Consider the following 20089-nt stretch of genomic DNA (forward strand, 5'->3'; position numbering starts at 1 on the left):
GGTAAAAACAGCTCTGTGGGTAGATGTCACCTGGTCACAACTTCTGTAGCCGTACAGGGATGTGTATTTGGAGAGTACAGGCCGTGGCATACACTTTTTCTTGGTCTCCAGTGTAATCCCTCCAGGAAGATGACCACATAGAGTGGTGTGTAAACACAAAATAGGCGTGAGGGCGCCACTCCACAGGAAACCTAATGGCACAGCCACAGGTAAAATCACCTCTGTGGGTAGATGTCACCTGGTCACAACCTCTGCAGTTGTACAGGGATGTGTATTGTGACAATACAGGCCGTAGCGTCCACTTCATTCTTCTCCACATGTGGTGAGGGGGGTGACGCGGTTGGGGCTCCATCGTCACGTGTGGGAGTGAGGGAATGTATAAAAGGAACATCCCCAGGTGGCCAACACACGGTGATAGCCCTTAGTACCGGTCCAGGCCTCAGTGTCCGTGGATGTGAATCCAAATAAGGAGAGCAAAAACTAGAAATACGTAGGCTATTAGATGTGAATAAACTCTGAGTAGTGGCTTCCGCATGCTAGGTTGACTTGCTGCTGTTGAGCCATGTCCTCTGACTCTGCCATTGGGCGTCAGGAGGCTCCCGGTGGGTGATTGGCCGAGGAGGCCAGTTGAACCAGGAGCCGAGCGTCATGCAACACAACCTAGGTCCATTCATGGTAGTAAGATAAGGATAGGAGGCTGCTTAAGGGGAATCGGGCTAAAGGCTAGAGGGAAAATATCAAGCTAATCAAACTCCACCGGCTGTGGCAGGCTGAGTAGGAAGGTCTACCATTCCACGGACAGTCTGATGGGGGCCATTCTGGCTCCATACTAAATCCACACCCCCTAAGCGGTCCCCCCACTGTGCGAGCTGGTAAGGTCAATTAGTCGAAGCCCCAGCCAACACATCCACGGTCTTCTAGGTGAGAATGTTGTGAATGCAGGGGACATTAGGGACAGTTTGTATTGTGGACCCAGGTCTGGAGGAGAAGTCCAGACGCGCGTACGCGATCAATGGAGGTCTTTAAATCCAAAACAAGTGTATTGTATCTTCTCCCAGAAGGCTCCACATCAGATTTATTTGTGTCTAACAGGCGATACCATCCAGATCAGGTAGAGAATGGGGGGTCCCAGTCAGAGCACCTAAGTGTATCCAGGGGAGGCGAACCCTGATAGAGGTGACGGTGTCCGGGTACTCAAAAAACCAAACTAAACACAGGGAGGGGGATCACACTCCATGATGTGAGAGAGCCCCAAGTCCCAACTAGCGTGTGGGTGTCCCCACTAAACCTGGTTGCAGGGAGGGACACCAGAGAGACGGAGATGATAGGCCTCGGGTTGAAGGTAACTGACTAGAGTGCCCACCAGGAGTAGAGCGCCCCAGTGAAGGGGGGCTCGGCTAACCTAGGGGCTTATATAAGTAGGAACCAGGTACGGGAGCCTCAAAAGCGTGAGCAAAGTGCTGAACTAACCCGAACCACTGGATTTCTAATATGAGGTCAGGTTAGGCTAACAATGCTAAGTAGGGTTAAGCTAACAAAACCAATCTAATCGACGTGAACCGTGTGGACAAACGCTAAGCGGCAGAAATTGAGGGGCTAGGCTAACAAAACTAGGTTAGGCTAACAATGCTAAGCTAGGCTAAGCTAACAAAAACCATCCAATTTGGTCAAAAACCGATATAGACCATGTCTAACATGCAAATTAGTGAGTTGGGTAAAGGCTAACAATGCTAAGCTAGGCTAAGTTAACAAAAACCGTCTAGATTGGTCAAAAAACGATATAGATCATAACTAACATGCAAACTAGCGAATTGGGTAAAGGCTAATAATGCTAAGCTAGGCTAAGCTAGGTTATGCTAAGCTAACAAAAACGTCTAAGTAAGCAAAAAACGTGTGGGTCATGTTAAACCTACCGAATAACGCGTCGGGCTAGGCTAACAATGCTAAGCTAAGCATGCTAAACGGCGTGAGATGGACCCAAAATGCGACGTTCTGATACATAACCTGGGTTCCTCGTGAAAAAGAGCGAAGGCCCGCCCGGTAGGTCTCTAGTCACACCGCGAGAATCAGGAGAAGCAATGTACATGGCTGCGAGTTTTAATCACATGCGGGTACATCATATAAAACCAGTACCCTCGCCACATCAACCCAGTGTGCGGCCGGTCTCATCTCCAAAAAATGTTTCCCAACGGAAGTCTCAGCACATCTAGTTCCATGTCTCTGACTGGAGATCTGCCATGCACAAATTAGAGGGGCATATCCCCGTGCCCAGCTAGGAGGTGTTGCATGAAAGGGTTGGATCGCTAGTGGAGGGAGACGGTGCGAACAAGTTAGTGGTCCCAATATAACAGGCAGGTAAATTGGTGGCATCCTGATGTGGATTCAGATCACAGCCTTGTATGCTCCGGCGGGTTAGGTTTGACGTCTGAAAATCCCCCGAGCCCAGTAGTTCGGTACTTCGACCCACTTAGGCTCAGGACTGAGGCACACGCTATGCCAATGCTGAGTCATCCACCACATCCGAACAGGGGCTAGGCCCCTCTAGGAACCCCGAGGGGAACCCAGGCCGGGTAACCCCTGAAGTGCTCGCCACCCGACACAAGGTGAGTGAGGAGCACCCAGAGGGACAGTAATATATAAACATACAGTAAGAAACAATGCATAATATATAAGTATAGGTCGAGCACATGGATAGCCGTCTCCGTATCCACTTGACATGTTCAGGTAGCAGGGTCAATGCGGAAGCATGCTCAGGGTCAGAAAGGCCCCTTGTAGTTAGTAGAAGTTAATATCTGGAGGGTCTCTGTCCACCTGGGGACAAAGTAAACACCATCAGAGTATATAAAAGTCATAAATTGTTTGAAACCGAGTTATTATTCCAACTATGGTATTGATCCTTAGAGTCCCGATCCCAAAGGGGTCAAGGTACACATCCTCAGATTATAAATCAGGTTTGATGTCTGATGATCCCTCGAGCCCAGCAGTTTCGTGCTTCGACCCGCTTAGGCGTGAACTCTCACTGGTTGGGGTTAGAAAAAATGACTCAGTGAGGTGGCCCAGTGATCAGAGATAAACCCACTGGGGGGAAGCAACGGTCAAGTTTTAAGCGTAGACCCCCCCCAGGTTGGGGTTAGGATAAGTGACAGGGGGGCTATCCCACCCCATTAAGTCACGGTAGGTTAGTCGTCCGGTTAAGTTTTAGGCGTAGGCCCTCCCAGGTTGGGGTTAGGATAAGTGACAGGGGGGTTATCCTACCCCCTTAAAGTCACAGTAGGTAAGCCTTCCGGTTAAGTTTTAGGCGTAGACCCTCCCAGGTTGGGGTTAGGGTAAGTGACAGGGGGGCTATCTCACCCCATTAAGTCACAGCAGGTCAGTCGTCTGGTTAAGTTTTAGGCGTAGACCCTCCCAGGTTGGGGTTAGGATAAGTGACAGGAGGGCTATCCTGGCCCATTAAGTCACAGTAGGTCAGCTTTACGGTTAAGTTTAGGCGTAGACCCTCCCAGGTTGGGGTTAGGATAGGTGACAGGGGGGCTATTCCACCCCATTAAATCACAGTAGGTCAGCCTATGGGATGGTGACGGTTGGGTTGAGGTACGCGGAGGAGGGCAAGAAAGGGAGAAATATGCAGGCGTCTAGGGGGAGTACCCGAGGAACGCAGGAGGGATAGATAGAAATTAAATAAAGGGCCTGTGTGGACATATGAGGTGCAACTGAGTGTGTGAGTGCGTGTCCTACCTTGACCGGGCAGCTAACTAAATCTGAAAAGCTAAAAAAGGTTCTACCTGGAAAGTTAAGAATCTATACCGATCCCGGGTGCAGATGTGGGGAGGACCCCAAGGAAATGCAGGGCTGTGGAAGGAAGGGGTTAATAAACAAGATACATGAGTGTCATAGCCCTGTCCTCACTGCACATGAGTGCGATGAAGATAAAGCCATGCAGACAATAGTGGTGGGAGTGGGGTGAGAGAGATATAGAGAGAGGCGCTCCTGTTAGAGCAAATAAAAGTTGTAGTCAAAAACGCAGGACTCCATTCCCTGGGCGGTGCCTCCTGCCGGGCCCATGCCAGAAATTAAGCAGGGATATACGGGGTCCTAACTGGCCACGACCGGTTTCGTCCTCTCCCAGGACTCGTCAGGTGACGGAAATAAAACATGAGCAGGAACCAGGGCCATCCTAGGCTACGGACTGACAGGGGACCTCGAGGCTACACCAAAGAAGGAGGATGGTGGTCACCCCGGTGCCCTCCTGGCAGCCCACCAGAAGCGGTATTCAGAATTATTGTCTAGGGAAAAGAGTAGAGAGGGAGAGAGAGAGGGGGAGGGCGCGTGTGTGTGCGAGGCATGTGTGTACACTCAGGGTGGTGAACAAGCTAAGTGGGAGGAGAAGATCTGTAAAAGAAGAAGCATGGGTTAGGATTAGTGAAAGGGGGTCCAGAAAAACCTGTGGAAGGAGGGGGGGGGGGGGGGGTTTGTCTTTATGTGTGAGTGCTTAATGCACAGAGAAGCCTAAAATATGTGTGTGTGCCTAGAGAAGGAGAGAGAGGGGAACAGACCAGTAGAGAATAGTAGAGAGAGACAGAATGTGTGTGTGAGTGTGTGAGAGTATGTGTGTGAGCAAAGCCTGAGATTATGTGTGTGTGCTTATGCACAGAAAGGAACGTGTGAGCATGGAATGGGAGGGGGAGGAGGGAGAGGGAAGAAAAGAGAAAGTACATTATATTCATGCATACATATACACAGACATGCAGTACAAGCATGCACACACACTATCAGCAGTTCATGCAAACGCGTGGGGTATGAGTATGAGGTGGTAGGCCCAAGTTATTAATAAATGCACCCTATTAAATCAATCAACCAAACTAGACTAGAAAGAAAAACTTACATATGGCCCCAGAAGATGGAGAAGTGAAGGTGAGATGGGAGATCCTAAGATGGATGCTTGCAGCGCGTGGTAGCAGCAGGTGCGTTCATGGGCAAAAAACAAGTGGGCTAGTTAGCAACAGGTCCGCTAGCACGCATGCGTTCACAGCATGGTACTGAATATGGCACAAAACAAGCTAATAATTCGATAAAAAACTAGATAAACAATTTATGAACGGCAAAAGCAAGTTAGAAAAATTATTGAGGGGTGGGAAATGGTCTTACGATCACGCAGCTCCGGTCGGCAGTCACAGTCTCAAACGAACACACAGGCTTATTAATACCGGAGTATTAGTGACGGCGAAGAAAAAAGTTTTTGGAGAGAGGACGTCAAGGGGCGGGATCTCCAAATCATGTCACTTGCCATTGGAGTGTAAGGTCCGTGATTGACGTGGCGAACCGGGACGTGCAGCCAAGTCCAATGTAAACAAACACTGCAAAACTAGCAACGCCGTTCGGTAGCAGAAAACGGAGACTTGGAGATGAGAAAAAATTCCAAACCAAGAGGCAGTAGAGTGGTACAATCCTCAGAGTGTAGGGGAAAAAACGAATCACGTTTTACACAGGTGTAGAACCGGTCTGCACTGTTACGTTATGTGAAAAATAGCTGCCGCAGAAGAACGACCTGCTGCGGTGACGTCACTGAGAGGAAATCCCAGGGAAGCCCCTGCGCGTCCGTGGTCACTACAACAGGGTGTAGGTACAGGCGAAAAAATTATTATGTTGAGCAGCAATAAGGGACTGGACTACACATTAGCAGTAAACAGTAAACTAATATTATCCCTATTAATATAATATAATATATTATATAATAAATCCTTAGAATAAAAGGCAAAACCAGAACGTTCCAAGGTAAAATTAGGACTCCAAGATAATCTAAGGATGGCCAAAGTATCTAAAAAACAGTGACAGAAACGTGATAAAAGCAGCTCTCAGACTAAGAATCACCATAGAGGTCACGACCAACATAATCCAGAGGCCTAGAGCCAGCCGTCTCACAGAGAAACCACGTCACACAAGCACATCCCTACTCTGGACAGCAACACAACTCAGACCACCAGAGTCCGCAAAGTGGTCGAGGTCACATCCGATATTCCCCAATCATCAATGCAGACCATGGTGCCTAATCCATGCCCTGACAGATGACAGCCGGTAGGCAAGACACCAGGGTCACATCCGATATACCTGATGTCAACAGCCACCCCAGGCAGTCACCCAAGGCCAAAACCCCATGACAGGGCCCAAGACCAAGATCACCGCTGAGGGTGAAACGCCCCGCAGTGAGTCCAAGTGGTCCAGAGATTATGGTATTAGCCAGTGAACAAGATACTCATAAAGACACCGGCCTAGGCCTCAATGGACAGAACAGTCTAGATTCCTAGAGTAGAGAGTAGGCCTAAATCCATATGTGTGTGAAAAAATGTGGTCCAGTCTATATGGTGATCTCCAGCGTAATCCCTCCAGGAAGATGACCACAAAAGGTGGTGTGTATACACAAAGTAGGCGTCAAGGCGCCACTCCACAGGTAACCTAATGGCATAGCCACAGGTAAAAACAGCTCTGTGGGTAGATGTCACCTGGTCACAACTTCTGTAGCCGTACAGGGATGTGTATTTGGAGAGTACAGGCCGTGGCATACACTTTTTCTTGGTCTCCAGTGTAATCCCTCCAGGAAGATGACCACATAGAGTGGTGTGTAAACACAAAATAGGCGTGAGGGCGCCACTCCACAGGAAACCTAATGGCACAGCCACAGGTAAAATCACCTCTGTGGGTAGATGTCACCTGGTCACAACCTCTGCAGTTGTACAGGGATGTGTATTGTGACAATACAGGCCGTAGCGTCCACTTCATTCTTCTCCACATGTGGTGAGGGGGGTGACGCGGTTGGGGCTCCATCGTCACGTGTGGGAGTGAGGGAATGTATAAAAGGAACATCCCCAGGTGGCCAACACACGGTGATAGCCCTTAGTACCGGTCCAGGCCTCAGTGTCCGTGGATGTGAATCCAAATAAGGAGAGCAAAAACTAGAAATACGTAGGCTATTAGATGTGAATAAACTCTGAGTAGTGGCTTCCGCATGCTAGGTTGACTTGCTGCTGTTGAGCCATGTCCTCTGACTCTGCCATTGGGCGTCAGGAGGCTCCCGGTGGGTGATTGGCCGAGGAGGCCAGTTGAACCAGGAGCCGAGCGTCATGCAACACAACCTAGGTCCATTCATGGTAGTAAGATAAGGATAGGAGGCTGCTTAAGGGGAATCGGGCTAAAGGCTAGAGGGAAAATATCAAGCTAATCAAACTCCACCGGCTGTGGCAGGCTGAGTAGGAAGGTCTACCATTCCACGGACAGTCTGATGGGGGCCATTCTGGCTCCATACTAAATCCACACCCCCTAAGCGGTCCCCCCACTGTGCGAGCTGGTAAGGTCAATTAGTCGAAGCCCCAGCCAACACATCCACGGTCTTCTAGGTGAGAATGTTGTGAATGCAGGGGACATTAGGGACAGTTTGTATTGTGGACCCAGGTCTGGAGGAGAAGTCCAGACGCGCGTACGCGATCAATGGAGGTCTTTAAATCCAAAACAAGTGTATTGTATCTTCTCCCAGAAGGCTCCACATCAGATTTATTTGTGTCTAACAGGCGATACCATCCAGATCAGGTAGAGAATGGGGGGTCCCAGTCAGAGCACCTAAGTGTATCCAGGGGAGGCGAACCCTGATAGAGGTGACGGTGTCCGGGTACTCAAAAAACCAAACTAAACACAGGGAGGGGGATCACACTCCATGATGTGAGAGAGCCCCAAGTCCCAACTAGCGTGTGGGTGTCCCCACTAAACCTGGTTGCAGGGAGGGACACCAGAGAGACGGAGATGATAGGCCTCGGGTTGAAGGTAACTGACTAGAGTGCCCACCAGGAGTAGAGCGCCCCAGTGAAGGGGGGCTCGGCTAACCTAGGGGCTTATATAAGTAGGAACCAGGTACGGGAGCCTCAAAAGCGTGAGCAAAGTGCTGAACTAACCCGAACCACTGGATTTCTAATATGAGGTCAGGTTAGGCTAACAATGCTAAGTAGGGTTAAGCTAACAAAACCAATCTAATCGACGTGAACCGTGTGGACAAACGCTAAGCGGCAGAAATTGAGGGGCTAGGCTAACAAAGCTAGGTTAGGCTAACAATGCTAAGCTAGGCTAAGCTAACAAAAACCATCCAATTTGGTCAAAAACCGATATAGACCATGTCTAACATGCAAATTAGTGAGTTGGGTAAAGGCTAACAATGCTAAGCTAGGCTAAGTTAACAAAAACCGTCTAGATTGGTCAAAAAACGATATAGATCATAACTAACATGCAAACTAGCGAATTGGGTAAAGGCTAATAATGCTAAGCTAGGCTAAGCTAGGTTATGCTAAGCTAACAAAAACGTCTAAGTAAGCAAAAAACGTGTGGGTCATGTTAAACCTACCGAATAACGCGTCGGGCTAGGCTAACAATGCTAAGCTAAGCATGCTAAACGGCGTGAGATGGACCCAAAATGCGACGTTCTGATACATAACCTGGGTTCCTCGTGAAAAAGAGCGAAGGCCCGCCCGGTAGGTCTCTAGTCACACCGCGAGAATCAGGAGAAGCAATGTACATGGCTGCGAGTTTTAATCACATGCGGGTACATCATATAAAACCAGTACCCTCGCCACATCAACCCAGTGTGCGGCCGGTCTCATCTCCAAAAAATGTTTCCCAACGGAAGTCTCAGCACATCTAGTTCCATGTCTCTGACTGGAGATCTGCCATGCACAAATTAGAGGGGCATATCCCCGTGCCCAGCTAGGAGGTGTTGCATGAAAGGGTTGGATCGCTAGTGGAGGGAGACGGTGCGAACAAGTTAGTGGTCCCAATATAACAGGCAGGTAAATTGGTGGCATCCTGATGTGGATTCAGATCACAGCCTTGTATGCTCCGGCGGGTTAGGTTTGACGTCTGAAAATCCCCCGAGCCCAGTAGTTCGGTACTTCGACCCACTTAGGCTCAGGACTGAGGCACACGCTATGCCAATGCTGAGTCATCCACCACATCCGAACAGGGGCTAGGCCCCTCTAGGAACCCCGAGGGGAACCCAGGCCGGGTAACCCCTGAAGTGCTCGCCACCCGACACAAGGTGAGTGAGGAGCACCCAGAGGGACAGTAATATATAAACATACAGTAAGAAACAATGCATAATATATAAGTATAGGTCGAGCACATGGATAGCCGTCTCCGTATCCACTTGACATGTTCAGGTAGCAGGGTCAATGCGGAAGCATGCTCAGGGTCAGAAAGGCCCCTTGTAGTTAGTAGAAGTTAATATCTGGAGGGTCTCTGTCCACCTGGGGACAAAGTAAACACCATCAGAGTATATAAAAGTCATAAATTGTTTGAAACCGAGTTATTATTCCAACTATGGTATTGATCCTTAGAGTCCCGATCCCAAAGGGGTCAAGGTACACATCCTCAGATTATAAATCAGGTTTGATGTCTGATGATCCCTCGAGCCCAGCAGTTTCGTGCTTCGACCCGCTTAGGCGTGAACTCTCACTGGTTGGGGTTAGAAAAAATGACTCAGTGAGGTGGCCCAGTGATCAGAGATAAACCCACTGGGGGGAAGCAACGGTCAAGTTTTAAGCGTAGACCCCCCCCAGGTTGGGGTTAGGATAAGTGACAGGGGGGCTATCCCACCCCATTAAGTCACGGTAGGTTAGTCGTCCGGTTAAGTTTTAGGCGTAGGCCCTCCCAGGTTGGGGTTAGGATAAGTGACAGGGGGGTTATCCTACCCCCTTAAAGTCACAGTAGGTAAGCCTTCCGGTTAAGTTTTAGGCGTAGACCCTCCCAGGTTGGGGTTAGGGTAAGTGACAGGGGGGCTATCTCACCCCATTAAGTCACAGCAGGTCAGTCGTCTGGTTAAGTTTTAGGCGTAGACCCTCCCAGGTTGGGGTTAGGATAAGTGACAGGAGGGCTATCCTGGCCCATTAAGTCACAGTAGGTCAGCTTTACGGTTAAGTTTAGGCGTAGACCCTCCCAGGTTGGGGTTAGGATAGGTGACAGGGGGGCTATTCCACCCCATTAAATCACAGTAGGTCAGCCTATGGGATGGTGACGGTTGGGTTGAGGTACGCGGAGGAGGGCAAGAAAGGGAGAAATATGCAGGCGTCTAGGGGGAGTACCCGAGGAACGCAGGAGGGATAGATAGAAATTAAATAAAGGGCCTGTGTGGACATATGAGGTGCAACTGAGTGTGTGAGTGCGTGTCCTACCTTGACCGGGCAGCTAACTAAATCTGAAAAGCTAAAAAAGGTTCTACCTGGAAAGTTAAGAATCTATACCGATCCCGGGTGCAGATGTGGGGAGGACCCCAAGGAAATGCAGGGCTGTGGAAGGAAGGGGTTAATAAACAAGATACATGAGTGTCATAGCCCTGTCCTCACTGCACATGAGTGCGATGAAGATAAAGCCATGCAGACAATAGTGGTGGGAGTGGGGTGAGAGAGATATAGAGAGAGGCGCTCCTGTTAGAGCAAATAAAAGTTGTAGTCAAAAACGCAGGACTCCATTCCCTGGGCGGTGCCTCCTGCCGGGCCCATGCCAGAAATTAAGCAGGGATATACGGGGTCCTAACTGGCCACGACCGGTTTCGTCCTCTCCCAGGACTCGTCAGGTGACGGAAATAAAACATGAGCAGGAACCAGGGCCATCCTAGGCTACGGACTGACAGGGGACCTCGAGGCTACACCAAAGAAGGAGGATGGTGGTCACCCCGGTGCCCTCCTGGCAGCCCACCAGAAGCGGTATTCAGAATTATTGTCTAGGGAAAAGAGTAGAGAGGGAGAGAGAGAGGGGGAGGGCGCGTGTGTGTGCGAGGCATGTGTGTACACTCAGGGTGGTGAACAAGCTAAGTGGGAGGAGAAGATCTGTAAAAGAAGAAGCATGGGTTAGGATTAGTGAAAGGGGGTCCAGAAAAACCTGTGGAAGGAGGGGGGGGGGGGGGGGTTTGTCTTTATGTGTGAGTGCTTAATGCACAGAGAAGCCTAAAATATGTGTGTGTGCCTAGAGAAGGAGAGAGAGGGGAACAGACCAGTAGAGAATAGTAGAGAGAGACAGAATGTGTGTGTGAGTGTGTGAGAGTATGTGTGTGAGCAAAGCCTGAGATTATGTGTGTGTGCTTATGCACAGAAAGGAACGTGTGAGCATGGAATGGGAGGGGGAGGAGGGAGAGGGAAGAAAAGAGAAAGTACATTATATTCATGCATACATATACACAGACATGCAGTACAAGCATGCACACACACTATCAGCAGTTCATGCAAACGCGTGGGGTATGAGTATGAGGTGGTAGGCCCAAGTTATTAATAAATGCACCCTATTAAATCAATCAACCAAACTAGACTAGAAAGAAAAACTTACATATGGCCCCAGAAGATGGAGAAGTGAAGGTGAGATGGGAGATCCTAAGATGGATGCTTGCAGCGCGTGGTAGCAGCAGGTGCGTTCATGGGCAAAAAACAAGTGGGCTAGTTAGCAACAGGTCCGCTAGCACGCATGCGTTCACAGCATGGTACTGAATATGGCACAAAACAAGCTAATAATTCGATAAAAAACTAGATAAACAATTTATGAACGGCAAAAGCAAGTTAGAAAAATTATTGAGGGGTGGGAAATGGTCTTACGATCACGCAGCTCCGGTCGGCAGTCACAGTCTCAAACGAACACACAGGCTTATTAATACCGGAGTATTAGTGACGGCGAAGAAAAAAGTTTTTGGAGAGAGGACGTCAAGGGGCGGGATCTCCAAATCATGTCACTTGCCATTGGAGTGTAAGGTCCGTGATTGACGTGGCGAACCGGGACGTGCAGCCAAGTCCAATGTAAACAAACACTGCAAAACTAGCAACGCCGTTCGGTAGCAGAAAACGGAGACTTGGAGATGAGAAAAAATTCCAAACCAAGAGGCAGTAGAGTGGTACAATCCTCAGAGTGTAGGGGAAAAAACGAATCACGTTTTACACAGGTGTAGAACCGGTCTGCACTGTTACGTTATGTGAAAAATAGCTGCCGCAGAAGAACGACCTGCTGCGGTGACGTCACTGAGAGGAAATCCCAGGGAAGCCCCTGCGCGTCCGTGGTCACTACAACAGGGTGTAGGTACAGGCGAAAAAATTATTATGTTGAGCAGCAATAAGGGACTGGACTACACATTAGCAGTAAACAGTAAACTAATATTATCCCTATTAATATAATATAATATATTATATAATAAATCCTTAGAATAAAAGGCAAAACCAGAACGTTCCAAGGTAAAATTAGGACTCCAAGATAATCTAAGGATGGCCAAAGTATCTAAAAAACAGTGACAGAAACGTGATAAAAGCAGCTCTCAGACTAAGAATCACCATAGAGGTCACGACCAACATAATCCAGAGGCCTAGAGCCAGCCGTCTCACAGAGAAACCACGTCACACAAGCACATCCCTACTCTGGACAGCAACACAACTCAGACCACCAGAGTCCGCAAAGTGGTCGAGGTCACATCCGATATTCCCCAATCATCAATGCAGACCATGGTGCCTAATCCATGCCCTGACAGATGACAGCCGGTAGGCAAGACACCAGGGTCACATCCGATATACCTGATGTCAACAGCCACCCCAGGCAGTCACCCAAGGCCAAAACCCCATGACAGGGCCCAAGACCAAGATCACCGCTGAGGGTGAAACGCCCCGCAGTGAGTCCAAGTGGTCCAGAGATTATGGTATTAGCCAGTGAACAAGATACTCATAAAGACACCGGCCTAGGCCTCAATGGACAGAACAGTCTAGATTCCTAGAGTAGAGAGTAGGCCTAAATCCATATGTGTGTGAAAAAATGTGGTCCAGTCTATATGGTGATCTCCAGCGTAATCCCTCCAGGAAGATGACCACAAAAGGTGGTGTGTATACACAAAGTAGGCGTCAAGGCGCCACTCCACAGGTAACCTAATGGCATAGCCACAGGTAAAAACAGCTCTGTGGGTAGATGTCACCTGGTCACAACTTCTGTAGCCGTACAGGGATGTGTATTTGGAGAGTACAGGCCGTGGCATACACTTTTTCTTGGTCTCCAGTGTAATCCCTCCAGGAAGATGACCACATAGAGTGGTGTGTAAACACAAAATAGGCGTGAGGGCGCCACTCCACAGGAAACCTAATGGCACAGCCACAGGTAAAATCACCTCTGTGGGTAGATGTCACCTGGTCACAACCTCTGCAGTTGTACAGGGATGTGTATTGTGACAATACAGGCCGTAGCGTCCACTTCATTCTTCTCCACATGTGGTGAGGGGGGTGACGCGGTTGGGGCTCCATCGTCACGTGTGGGAGTGAGGGAATGTATAAAAGGAACATCCCCAGGTGGCCAACACACGGTGATAGCCCTTAGTACCGGTCCAGGCCTCAGTGTCCGTGGATGTGAATCCAAATAAGGAGAGCAAAAACTAGAAATACGTAGGCTATTAGATGTGAATAAACTCTGAGTAGTGGCTTCCGCATGCTAGGTTGACTTGCTGCTGTTGAGCCATGTCCTCTGACTCTGCCATTGGGCGTCAGGAGGCTCCCGGTGGGTGATTGGCCGAGGAGGCCAGTTGAACCAGGAGCCGAGCGTCATGCAACACAACCTAGGTCCATTCATGGTAGTAAGATAAGGATAGGAGGCTGCTTAAGGGGAATCGGGCTAAAGGCTAGAGGGAAAATATCAAGCTAATCAAACTCCACCGGCTGTGGCAGGCTGAGTAGGAAGGTCTACCATTCCACGGACAGTCTGATGGGGGCCATTCTGGCTCCATACTAAATCCACACCCCCTAAGCGGTCCCCCCACTGTGCGAGCTGGTAAGGTCAATTAGTCGAAGCCCCAGCCAACACATCCACGGTCTTCTAGGTGAGAATGTTGTGAATGCAGGGGACATTAGGGACAGTTTGTATTGTGGACCCAGGTCTGGAGGAGAAGTCCAGACGCGCGTACGCGATCAATGGAGGTCTTTAAATCCAAAACAAGTGTATTGTATCTTCTCCCAGAAGGCTCCACATCAGATTTATTTGTGTCTAACAGGCGATACCATCCAGATCAGGTAGAGAATGGGGGGTCCCAGTCAGAGCACCTAAGTGTATCCAGGGGAGGCGAACCCTGATAGAGGTGACGGTGTCCGGGTACTCAAAAAACCAAACTAAACACAGGGAGGGGGATCACACTCCATGATGTGAGAGAGCCCCAAGTCCCAACTAGCGTGTGGGTGTCCCCACTAAACCTGGTTGCAGGGAGGGACACCAGAGAGACGGAGATGATAGGCCTCGGGTTGAAGGTAACTGACTAGAGTGCCCACCAGGAGTAGAGCGCCCCAGTGAAGGGGGGCTCGGCTAACCTAGGGGCTTATATAAGTAGGAACCAGGTACGGGAGCCTCAAAAGCGTGAGCAAAGTGCTGAACTAACCCGAACCACTGGATTTCTAATATGAGGTCAGGTTAGGCTAACAATGCTAAGTAGGGTTAAGCTAACAAAACCAATCTAATCGACGTGAACCGTGTGGACAAACGCTAAGCGGCAGAAATTGAGGGGCTAGGCTAACAAAGCTAGGTTAGGCTAACAATGCTAAGCTAGGCTAAGCTAACAAAAACCATCCAATTTGGTCAAAAACCGATATAGACCATGTCTAACATGCAAATTAGTGAGTTGGGTAAAGGCTAACAATGCTAAGCTAGGCTAAGTTAACAAAAACCGTCTAGATTGGTCAAAAAACGATATAGATCATAACTAACATGCAAACTAGCGAATTGGGTAAAGGCTAATAATGCTAAGCTAGGCTAAGCTAGGTTATGCTAAGCTAACAAAAACGTCTAAGTAAGCAAAAAACGTGTGGGTCATGTTAAACCTACCGAATAACGCGTCGGGCTAGGCTAACAATGCTAAGCTAAGCATGCTAAACGGCGTGAGATGGACCCAAAATGCGACGTTCTGATACATAACCTGGGTTCCTCGTGAAAAAGAGCGAAGGCCCGCCCGGTAGGTCTCTAGTCACACCGCGAGAATCAGGAGAAGCAATGTACATGGCTGCGAGTTTTAATCACATGCGGGTACATCATATAAAACCAGTACCCTCGCCACATCAACCCAGTGTGCGGCCGGTCTCATCTCCAAAAAATGTTTCCCAACGGAAGTCTCAGCACATCTAGTTCCATGTCTCTGACTGGAGATCTGCCATGCACAAATTAGAGGGGCATATCCCCGTGCCCAGCTAGGAGGTGTTGCATGAAAGGGTTGGATCGCTAGTGGAGGGAGACGGTGCGAACAAGTTAGTGGTCCCAATATAACAGGCAGGTAAATTGGTGGCATCCTGATGTGGATTCAGATCACAGCCTTGTATGCTCCGGCGGGTTAGGTTTGACGTCTGAAAATCCCCCGAGCCCAGTAGTTCGGTACTTCGACCCACTTAGGCTCAGGACTGAGGCACACGCTATGCCAATGCTGAGTCATCCACCACATCCGAACAGGGGCTAGGCCCCTCTAGGAACCCCGAGGGGAACCCAGGCCGGGTAACCCCTGAAGTGCTCGCCACCCGACACAAGGTGAGTGAGGAGCACCCAGAGGGACAGTAATATATAAACATACAGTAAGAAACAATGCATAATATATAAGTATAGGTCGAGCACATGGATAGCCGTCTCCGTATCCACTTGACATGTTCAGGTAGCAGGGTCAATGCGGAAGCATGCTCAGGGTCAGAAAGGCCCCTTGTAGTTAGTAGAAGTTAATATCTGGAGGGTCTCTGTCCACCTGGGGACAAAGTAAACACCATCAGAGTATATAAAAGTCATAAATTGTTTGAAACCGAGTTATTATTCCAACTATGGTATTGATCCTTAGAGTCCCGATCCCAAAGGGGTCAAGGTACACATCCTCAGATTATAAATCAGGTTTGATGTCTGATGATCCCTCGAGCCCAGCAGTTTCGTGCTTCGACCCGCTTAGGCGTGAACTCTCACTGGTTGGGGTTAGAAAAAATGACTCAGTGAGGTGGCCCAGTGATCAGAGATAAACCCACTGGGGGGAAGCAACGGTCAAGTTTTAAGCGTAGACCCCCCCCAGGTTGGGGTTAGGATAAGTGACAGGGGGGCTATCCCACCCCATTAAGTCACGGTAGGTTAGTCGTCCGGTTAAGTTTTAGGCGTAGGCCCTCCCAGGTTGGGGTTAGGATAAGTGACAGGGGGGTTATCCTACCCCCTTAAAGTCACAGTAGGTAAGCCTTCCGGTTAAGTTTTAGGCGTAGACCCTCCCAGGTTGGGGTTAGGGTAAGTGACAGGGGGGCTATCTCACCCCATTAAGTCACAGCAGGTCAGTCGTCTGGTTAAGTTTTAGGCGTAGACCCTCCCAGGTTGGGGTTAGGATAAGTGACAGGAGGGCTATCCTGGCCCATTAAGTCACAGTAGGTCAGCTTTACGGTTAAGTTTAGGCGTAGACCCTCCCAGGTTGGGGTTAGGATAGGTGACAGGGGGGCTATTCCACCCCATTAAATCACAGTAGGTCAGCCTATGGGATGGTGACGGTTGGGTTGAGGTACGCGGAGGAGGGCAAGAAAGGGAGAAATATGCAGGCGTCTAGGGGGAGTACCCGAGGAACGCAGGAGGGATAGATAGAAATTAAATAAAGGGCCTGTGTGGACATATGAGGTGCAACTGAGTGTGTGAGTGCGTGTCCTACCTTGACCGGGCAGCTAACTAAATCTGAAAAGCTAAAAAAGGTTCTACCTGGAAAGTTAAGAATCTATACCGATCCCGGGTGCAGATGTGGGGAGGACCCCAAGGAAATGCAGGGCTGTGGAAGGAAGGGGTTAAGGGTTAGGGTTAGGGTTAGGGTTAGGGTTAGGGTTAGGGTTAGGGTTAGGGTTAGGGTTAGGGTTAGGGTTAGGGTTAGGGTTAGGGTTAGGGTTAGGGTTAGGGTTAGGGTTAGGGTTAGGGTTAGGGTTAGGGTTAGGGTTAGGGTTAGGGTTAGGGTTAGGGTTAGGGTTAGGGTTAGGGTTAGGGTTAGGGTTAGGGTTAGGGTTAGGGTTAGGGTTAGGGTTAGGGTTAGGGTTAGGGTTAGGGTTAGGGTTAGGGTTAGGGTTAGGGTTAGGGTTAGGGTTAGGGTTAGGGTTAGGGTTAGGGTTAGGGTTAGGGTTAGGGTTAGGGTTAGGGTTAGGGTTAGGGTTAGGGTTAGGGTTAGGGTTAGGGTTAGGGTTAGGGTTAGGGTTAGGGTTAGGGTTAGGGTTAGGGTTAGGGTTAGGGTTAGGGTTAGGGTTAGGGTTAGGGTTAGGGTTAGGGTTAGGGTTAGGGTTAGGGTTAGGGTTAGGGTTAGGGTTAGGGTTAGGGTTAGGGTTAGGGTTAGGGTTAGGGTTAGGGTTAGGGTTAGGGTTAGGGTTAGGGTTAGGGTTAGGGTTAGGGTTAGGGTTAGGGTTAGGGTTAGGGTTAGGGTTAGGGTTAGGGTTAGGGTTAGGGTTAGGGTTAGGGTTAGGGTTAGGGTTAGGGTTAGGGTTAGGGTTAGGGTTAGGGTTAGGGTTAGGGTTAGGGTTAGGGTTAGGGTTAGGGTTAGGGTTAGGGTTAGGGTTAGGGTTAGGGTTAGGGTTAGGGTTAGGGTTAGGGTTAGGGTTAGGGTTAGGGTTAGGGTTAGGGTTAGGGTTAGGGTTAGGGTTAGGGTTAGGGTTAGGGTTAGGGTTAGGGTTAGGGTTAGGGTTAGGGTTAGGGTTAGGGTTAGGGTTAGGGTTAGGGTTAGGGTTAGGGTTAGGGTTAGGGTTAGGGTTAGGGTTAGGGTTAGGGTTAGGGTTAGGGTTAGGGTTAGGGTTAGGGTTAGGGTTAGGGTTAGGGTTAGGGTTAGGGTTAGGGTTAGGGTTAGGGTTAGGGTTAGGGTTAGGGTTAGGGTTAGGGTTAGGGTTAGGGTTAGGGTTAGGGTTAGGGTTAGGGTTAGGGTTAGGGTTAGGGTTAGGGTTAGGGTTAGGGTTAGGGTTAGGGTTAGGGTTAGGGTTAGGGTTAGGGTTAGGGTTAGGGTTAGGGTTAGGGTTAGGGTTAGGGTTAGGGTTAGGGTTAGGGTTAGGGTTAGGGTTAGGGTTAGGGTTAGGGTTAGGGTTAGGGTTAGGGTTAGGGTTAGGGTTAGGGTTAGGGTTAGGGTTAGGGTTAGGGTTAGGGTTAGGGTTAGGGTTAGGGTTAGGGTTAGGGTTAGGGTTAGGGTTAGGGTTAGGGTTAGGGTTAGGGTTAGGGTTAGGGTTAGGGTTAGGGTTAGGGTTAGGGTTAGGGTTAGGGTTAGGGTTAGGGTTAGGGTTAGGGTTAGGGTTAGGGTTAGGGTTAGGGTTAGGGTTAGGGTTAGGGTTAGGGTTAGGGTTAGGGTTAGGGTTAGGGTTAGGGTTAGGGTTAGGGTTAGGGTTAGGGTTAGGGTTAGGGTTAGGGTTAGGGTTAGGGTTAGGGTTAGGGTTAGGGTTAGGGTTAGGGTTAGGGTTAGGGTTAGGGTTAGGGTTAGGGTTAGGGTTAGGGTTAGGGTTAGGGTTAGGGTTAGGGTTAGGGTTAGGGTTAGGGTTAGGGTTAGGGTTAGGGTTAGGGTTAGGGTTAGGGTTAGGGTTAGGGTTAGGGTTAGGGTTAGGGTTAGGGTTAGGGTTAGGGTTAGGGTTAGGGTTAGGGTTAGGGTTAGGGTTAGGGTTAGGGTTAGGGTTAGGGTTAGGGTTAGGGTTAGGGTTAGGGTTAGGGTTAGGGTTAGGGTTAGGGTTAGGGTTAGGGTTAGGGTTAGGGTTAGGGTTAGGGTTAGGGTTAGGGTTAGGGTTAGGGTTAGGGTTAGGGTTAGGGTTAGGGTTAGGGTTAGGGTTAGGGTTAGGGTTAGGGTTAGGGTTAGGGTTAGGGTTAGGGTTAGGGTTAGGGTTAGGGTTAGGGTTAGGGTTAGGGTTAGGGTTAGGGTTAGGGTTAGGGTTAGGGTTAGGGTTAGGGTTAGGGTTAGGGTTAGGGTTAGGGTTAGGGTTAGGGTTAGGGTTAGGGTTAGGGTTAGGGTTAGGGTTAGGGTTAGGGTTAGGGTTAGGGTTAGGGTTAGGGTTAGGGTTAGGGTTAGGGTTAGGGTTAGGGTTAGGGTTAGGGTTAGGGTTAGGGTTAGGGTTAGGGTTAGGGTTAGGGTTAGGGTTAGGGTTAGGGTTAGGGTTAGGGTTAGGGTTAGGGTTAGGGTTAGGGTTAGGGTTAGGGTTAGGGTTAGGGTTAGGGTTAGGGTTAGGGTTAGGGTTAGGGTTAGGGTTAGGGTTAGGGTTAGGGTTAGGGTTAGGGTTAGGGTTAGGGTTAGGGTTAGGGTTAGGGTTAGGGTTAGGGTTAGGGTTAGGGTTAGGGTTAGGGTTAGGGTTAGGGTTAGGGTTAGGGTTAGGGTTAGGGTTAGGGTTAGGGTTAGGGTTAGGGTTAGGGTTAGGGTTAGGGTTAGGGTTAGGGTTAGGGTTAGGGTTAGGGTTAGGGTTAGGGTTAGGGTTAGGGTTAGGGTTAGGGTTAGGGTTAGGGTTAGGGTTAGGGTTAGGGTTAGGGTTAGGGTTAGGGTTAGGGTTAGGGTTAGGGTTAGGGTTAGGGTTAGGGTTAGGGTTAGGGTTAGGGTTAGGGTTAGGGTTAGGGTTAGGGTTAGGGTTAGGGTTAGGGTTAGGGTTAGGGTTAGGGTTAGGGTTAGGGTTAGGGTTAGGGTTAGGGTTAGGGTTAGGGTTAGGGTTAGGGTTAGGGTTAGGGTTAGGGTTAGGGTTAGGGTTAGGGTTAGGGTTAGGGTTAGGGTTAGGGTTAGGGTTAGGGTTAGGGTTAGGGTTAGGGTTAGGGTTAGGGTTAGGGTTAGGGTTAGGGTTAGGGTTAGGGTTAGGGTTAGGGTTAGGGTTAGGGTTAGGGTTAGGGTTAGGGTTAGGGTTAGGGTTAGGGTTAGGGTTAGGGTTAGGGTTAGGGTTAGGGTTAGGGTTAGGGTTAGGGTTAGGGTTAGGGTTAGGGTTAGGGTTAGGGTTAGGGTTAGGGTTAGGGTTAGGGTTAGGGTTAGGGTTAGGGTTAGGGTTAGGGTTAGGGTTAGGGTTAGGGTTAGGGTTAGGGTTAGGGTTAGGGTTAGGGTTAGGGTTAGGGTTAGGGTTAGGGTTAGGGTTAGGGTTAGGGTTAGGGTTAGGGT

Source organism: Osmerus mordax, chromosome 25 (genome assembly GCF_038355195.1).
Source record: "Osmerus mordax isolate fOsmMor3 chromosome 25, fOsmMor3.pri, whole genome shotgun sequence".
Taxonomy (NCBI): Eukaryota; Metazoa; Chordata; class Actinopteri; order Osmeriformes; family Osmeridae; genus Osmerus; species Osmerus mordax.